Source organism: Schistocerca serialis, chromosome 5, assembly GCF_023864345.2.
Source record: "Schistocerca serialis cubense isolate TAMUIC-IGC-003099 chromosome 5, iqSchSeri2.2, whole genome shotgun sequence".
NCBI lineage: Eukaryota > Metazoa > Arthropoda > Insecta > Orthoptera > Acrididae > Schistocerca > Schistocerca serialis.
Window position 1 is genome coordinate 219730080 of NC_064642.1, and position 6922 is coordinate 219737001.

At 37.1% G+C, this 6922-nt stretch overlaps 1 protein-coding gene across 2 annotated transcripts in view; it reads right to left on the minus strand.

Moving 5' to 3' along the window:
* LOC126482328 (uncharacterized) overlaps nucleotides 1-6073 on the minus strand; it is a 111598-nt gene extending 105525 nt beyond the window's left edge. Inside the window, exon 1 of one of the 2 annotated variants that reach the window (XM_050106389.1) lies at nucleotides 5147-5372. The gene's annotated coding sequence lies outside the window, so the exon portion shown is untranslated. Of the gene's footprint in view, nucleotides 1-5146; nucleotides 5373-5859 lie in introns of those variants that run through there. The other variant, XM_050106388.1, reaches the window with a different exon arrangement.
* Nucleotides 6074-6922: the final 849 nt, after the last annotated feature.

Sequence of the window (6922 nt, forward strand, 5' to 3'; positions counted from 1 at the left end):
TGTTAGAGGTGTTTTTTTATTTGAAAGATAATTGCTTTATGATTACAATGATATCCGCTGTTTGGACACATATCTGTCAAAGTTCTTTTACTATTGCCTTTTGAATTTTTTTCCTATAATTTAAAGAAATTTTTTTTCAAACATTCTGATCCAGAAAAGGTAGATTTTTTTCTGTTGATTAGTACCATGCAGTACTATATTCTCTGTAAAGGAGAGCTTCCATTATTAAGCTGGACAGGTTTTATTTTTTTAAAAAAAAATTTTTAACTTTCAAGGGTAATGCATGTCTTCACTGAAGTTGTTTCTTACAATGTTTTTTGTATTGTCTTTGTTGCAGTTATTTCTTTTCACTTTCCTTGTTGCAGTTATTTCTTACACTTTGTTGTAGTTTTATGTCAGTTTCTTTGTCAGGGTTGTTCATGGCAGGTTTCTGTATTGTAGTTGTTCAAGCTATTTTGTTTACTGGAGAGTCTTGTCTTCTGACTGGGGTCACAGGAAAGTGAAGTGTGCTGACTACTTCTCCCATGGTGCAGATTTTGCATAAATAGAGCAAGAATTAAATATCCTGAACAGTCAACTACAGAGGTAGGTGTTAGTTCTGTTAAGAAACTGTGGTCAGTGAAGTCAAATCATCATAAGCTTGATGCATCATGAAAGTGCACAGAAATTACTAAAGCTATGGATTAATACACTTCAGCAAAACTGGCCACACTCTTCAAAGTAGAAATTCCATCTTCAGAAGAAAATGAACCAAAGCACTCTAGCACCTCCTGCCAGGAATTTTTCACAAATATCAATTCAGCTGTTGAATACTGACCATCTTCCAGTGAAAAGGTGCTAGTTTTAACTATTACTCCAGAGACATTTTCAAAGAAAACAATTTTGAACCACGTTCCATCAGAATCAAAGTACATGGTAGACAAATCAAGAAATGTAAGGTCCGTAAAAGGAATTTTCGGAAGACCAGAACCCTGTTATGGTCATCCTGTAGAAGCAGCTCAAGTTCAAATAGTGGAAGATAAATGGGATTGTTCTCGCCAGAGTGCCAACAAATAAGACACTATAACTGCAGCAGTCGAAGGTCAAAAATTTGTGAAAGTGAAGAGAGGTACACGACTCTCACTAACCTAAGTGGATAGTTCCACACCTACCTAGAGATGTCCGTTTATATGTGTACTGCGCGAATTTTGATCTTTGTGTGGTAACTTGAGCATGTGACATGACACCTTGGGCATGTGAAGTCATTAGCAGTCTGTGACGTAAAGCGAGACACTTGTTTGTTTCCAGAATGTGGTGACTGCCCTGGAAAGGGAGGACTGTCTTTACCGATACTTGGCCTGGAAGACATAGCAGATAACTCTGCAGAAATTACATATGCAACATGGGAGGAAAATAAATGAATTAAGAAAACTGTTGCCTTCGACAGTATCATTGATGAACTTTGTAATTGCTCAGTGAAAGCAGTAACACACCAGCACTTGAAGAAGTTGTTACAACAACACATTGCAGAAGTGAAAGTTTGTGTAAAGGCTGAAGAACTAAGTTTGGTGCTTCGCTGTTATTTTGCTGACAACTGGTCTGCAATTATTCCACAAGAAGTACAAGGGTATCACTGGAGTAATGACCAGGTTTCAATTTTTTTCAAGAGTGACATATTTTCAAAATAAGACCGCGAGTGTTGCAGTTATGACACAGGGCATGACTCTGCACACGCTTCGCTAGCAATGCGCAAAATTCTTCAACTGCAAACAGGGGCAAAGAAGATCATTATCATTTCTGATGGTACCCTTGTCATTTTGAAAATCATTGCCAGCTGTTTGAATTGAGTAAGTCGCTTGTGCCAACTGACTGGATGTGCAGTGGCTACTGGTCACGGGAAGGGGCCTTGTGATGGTGTAGGCGGCCTGCTGAAGCACCATGCTACAAAACAATCTTTCCAGACCAAATACAGCTGCGATTCAGAATGCAAAGGATTTTATGAGAGTTGTGAAATCTTACACATCCACAGCCTTCATTCTTCATTCTTTTGTCCAAAGAGGAAATCGAAGAATTCCATGAGCAGAAAAAAGAAGAATGGTCCAAACAAACTACTCCTGTGAAAGGAATTCAGAAGACACATTTTGGACTAAAAGTGATGGGCGAACTCATACTGCACACATTTTAAAAAGCAAGAAATAAGAAACTTCGTTCATTCAGCCAACACCTTAGAAACAGCAGGATATAACCTGGCAAGGGGTGTGTGTGTGTGTGTGTGTGTGTGTGTGTGTGTGTGTGTGTGTGTGTGTGTGTGTGTGTGTGAGACTGGTGGATGGCAGATATAATAGACACCAGTTATAAGCTAAATGAACTTATAGTGAACTTTATACTACCACATGGGCCAGCTGCTGGATAAAGGTTTCAAGCTGAAGGACAGCAACAATGCCATCAGTGCTCACATCCTGTTCACAATGTTTTGAAGATTGTGAGTACTCCAATTCCTATCGGTTCAACAGGAAGGCATCCCTCTACATCAAAGGAAGATACTGAAGCAGTGGAATACATTTTTAGTTGATTGACTGGCTAATTTCAGTACAAAACCAAGTACACAGAAGTTTTTTTCTATAGTCTTTGGACCTTTCACATACATTTTGGAACCATTTAAAATGCTTGGAAAAAATGAGTCTCTTACTCATCTTACAAAACTAAAATCATGTTAAACAAGGCTAGGTTTTGATTTTTATGAGCTTGTTATGTGATAATGTAATAAAACATGTTTTACGTATAGCAAAAATTTCTATTGTTTATAAAACCTAAAAGTGGAAGCTCTCCTTTTCAGAGAATGTAGAACTATACAGGTAAGTCCAAATGGAGGATTTCTTTGTAATCATAAATCAATTTCCTTTAAAATAAAAAAATACAACAAAATATCTAGAACTGTTGCAGAGATACAGAATTTTAAAAAATTTTCCAAAATTCGCATCTTCAAAATGGTACGCGCAGTGTCATCTTTGGAGAGCTTTATCTCTGAGCAGAATTTTTTTTTTGAGAAAACAAAAAAATACATGTTCCTTACTTAGTCCTCCTTTTAACACACGGTAAATTTAAAAACATCCAAGACTATGAAGGTAAGATTTTTTCCTAACCTGCCTGAATTGATATGGCATATGCCTACAGCTTTCTGCATCGAAGCCATGGAAAGTAGAATAACTAGGTCAATGCTAATAACACATTCTCAAGAAATATTTGTCATAACAAAATATAGGCCCATCATAATCTACAAACAGTACAATACAAAAGGCATTTGGAATACGACATACGATTATCCGAGCTCCAGGTATCTAAGAAGAATAACACAGACATTACCTATACTACTTGTGAACAACAGATCTAAAGAACACCTTTATGAAGAGCTGTGCCCGATTAGATAGTAAAAACTAAACTAAACTCCGTCTGAACGGCCCACAAAGGGCCACCTGTCCAACCAGCTGCTGTGTCATCCTCAGCTCACAGACATCACTTGATGCAGATACACAGGGGCAATGTGGTCAGCACACCACTCTCCTGGTTGTATGTCAGTTTACGAGACCAGAGCAGCTACTTCTCAATCAAGTAGCTCCTCAATTTGCCTCACATGGGCTGAGTGGACCCCCCACTTGCTAACAGCACTCAGCAGACAGGATGGTCACTCATTCAAGTGCTAGCCCAGCCCAGCCCGACTTTGGTGATCTGCTGCATGGCCATTTGGCAGTTAGATAGTCGGCTATACTAATAATATTGATTTTTAGCTTCAGTTTATGTTTATTTAAATTTACTATGGGTTTTGACTGACATGCTACCACTGGATGGAGTTCTTTCTGTTTACACCTTTTAATGTATTTATGACATGCAAAAATTGTGTGTTTTTGGCTAACAATACGCATACCTAAAGATTGCACATTTGGGAACTAATGGTGAAAAACTGTTAAATATAGTATCGAAATAAGTTTACCACATTTATATATATGAATACAGAATGTACATACTGTTTAACTGAACAGATGTATTCACTGTATGTTGCTACAGCATACCAAACATTTGTGACTACATGCTTAAGAATGGAAAGTTGGGAGTTCAGATCTAACAATAAGATGTTATGTGGCACAAGAATAGTTTTGAAAATACAAAAAACTGCAATGAAACACAATTTTTCCATTGCCAAGATGGACCTCTAACAATTGTATGTAGGAATGAAAGGGTGAGCTGAAGCTACCAGTACCAAACATCAGCTTCAGCCTGTAATGTAGTGACTGTATTGCCCCATATGCATCGACAGGAAGAGAATAGCACAAGGACAATATTTCTTGAGTCCATATTGATTACTGGACTGCAAGTTTGGGTGGCAGACTTATCTGTAGCATAGCTCAATGCCTACCTAAGTTAAAAAGGTGATAATTTGATCAAAAGCTGGTGAGGGGGTACTGATGATCTCAGTTAAACTGACTGAATACGAAAGTTCAATGGCCTGTCAATGATGAGGTCATTAGTGAACAACCACAAGCTGGGAAAGCAAATTCACTGCACCCTTTTCAAAAGAACCCTCCAGTCACATGCCTAACCAATTTAAGCAAACCATAAAAGCTCACTGCACGACCTCCTTGTTACAGGTGCAAGCCAAATCTCGCCACATAGTATCACTACTAGTAACCAACTACAGCAATCTATCTTCTGAAAGCTGCACAGTCAGTGTCGCTCAACAGTTTCTCTACTTGGTAAGCGTCTGTATTTTTCATAAAATTGTTTTTTGTGTCATGAATTTAAATTGCCACATTGATGAGGAAAACTATTTCTGACATGTAGCAAAATATGTAACTTGCAGAGAATCAACAACAGCATAAAATAAGGCACTTATACGAACTACCAGGGCATTTTTGTCATGAAAACAACATATTAAAGAAAAGAACTCCAGAAAGAATTAATTTCTAAGTAGTATAAAGCAAACATCTGACAACGAAGGCATGTGAAGGAACTAAGATGTGACACGAAAGTCCCATATATTAACTACACGGTGCCAGTGGTCGGACTGTATTGCCCACAATAACAAGGCATGTTTCTTAAAATTAAGCCAATACAGTTACTATTATAACAACAGCTCCACGAATGAAATGCACATTTTTATGAGTAAACCTACGTTTTGTTGTCACGTTAGGTTTAAAAGATCCCAAGCTTCCAAACAACACAGTCAGCGGGAGATGTCCTTTTCTGATATACCATACATGCCAGAAGTTTTGCTTCAGTCTATCTCTGTTATTTTACATCAGTGGGCTCGTTTGTTGCAGCAAAATTAATTTTTTTTATCCACAGTGATGCAGAGTTCAAGTTTCATGTTTAAAATTTGAAAACTGTTCCACTCGATCCGTAAAGTTTTGTACGCATATATTTACTAATTGCTTCATTGTGAAACGAATACAAAGATAATGTGTTCTTCGACTTGTTACATAGACCTACATCTCAAACTATTAAATAAATAAACGTCGTTATTTACAAATGTTTTTGCGATAGCAATGATATACGTCGCAAACTTTAACCAATGTACAGTTCATTAACACAACTTTCCTAGTTGTATGTGAACACGTCAACTATAAACACAACAACCATCACCATTGCGTTTCACCTAAATGTGAATTGCTGTGTGGCACTCGTCCGAATTTCGCATAAAACATTCACCTCAGCATCTTTCTATAGACGCTACATTCAGAGTTAGCAACATTTGACCTCAACCCAGTATAAAACTAATTTTAAAATCGTTTCAACTTTTCTTTATTTTGGAAGGAGACCACATGCAAAAATTGAGTAACAACGTATCAATTAAAATTCGGGCAACTAAACAAAAGAAAATTTTACCTTATTGAACGCTAATCCTCTTTATACCGTCTGTGTATGCTAATGGCTCAAACAATAGTACTAAAGTCAAGAGCTCACGCAATCGCCACTATTATTGATATTACTTTGACACATTACACAGCACAAACATTCAATATTTCAAATCAAAAGCGCCGCACCAAATTAAGCAAAGTTGTTATAACTACGTGACGACGAGGTGTCTACCAACATTACAGAAATGCGAAAATAACAGGACACAGGGGCAATACGCCCAAGCTGGGCAAGCAAAGACCCATAACGCAGTTAAGGTCTTATAACCACAGTCTAATATAAGTTATAACTGGAGCTAAAACCGGACAACTAAAAAATGTATTATTATTATTATTATTATTATTCACAAGACATACATTATAGCTGCTACAACTGGAAGCATGCATTTATTTAATACGATAATTTCTGTTAATGCTGTGAATCCAGCCATTTCTTTGCTGGTTATATTTTGAAGTTAAACTTCTTCTCTGTCTTCACAACTTTAACAAGTTCTTTCACGTTGTCGTATCTGACAAATTTAGAAAACACAGCACATTTCATACGGTAGTTAAAATTCAAAAATAGTTCAACTTTCACCATTTTTACTTTCAGTTTGTTTCTTTCATTACTCCAGATATTTAGCATCACACTGAAAATCCGCTCTACAAAGGCATTGGGCGATGATACGACTAGCACATGTTGAACAACTTTCAGCAAATTACGTGCTTCGCGTCTCTTAAAAAATGTTACCCATTTGATTGAAATGTCTATGAATGGCAAAACGTTGATCAGTGCACCTATTTTAGAAAGCAGTTCGTCACCGTTTACATTTATGTTGAAATAACCTATGAGTTTCTTTATGTTCTTCATTTAAGGGGCTCTTCAAAATTTAGCTGAGAGCTAAGCTTGAAAACTGTGTCTTCACTGAAGTCAAGCCATTTTTCTAGATATTCTAGAATCCTAGTTTAGTCTTGCTGAGCTTCTCTGACAAATTTTGCTTGTTCACATTGCATACATTTTTTCAGCTCTTGTAATACCTTGAATATGAATGAAC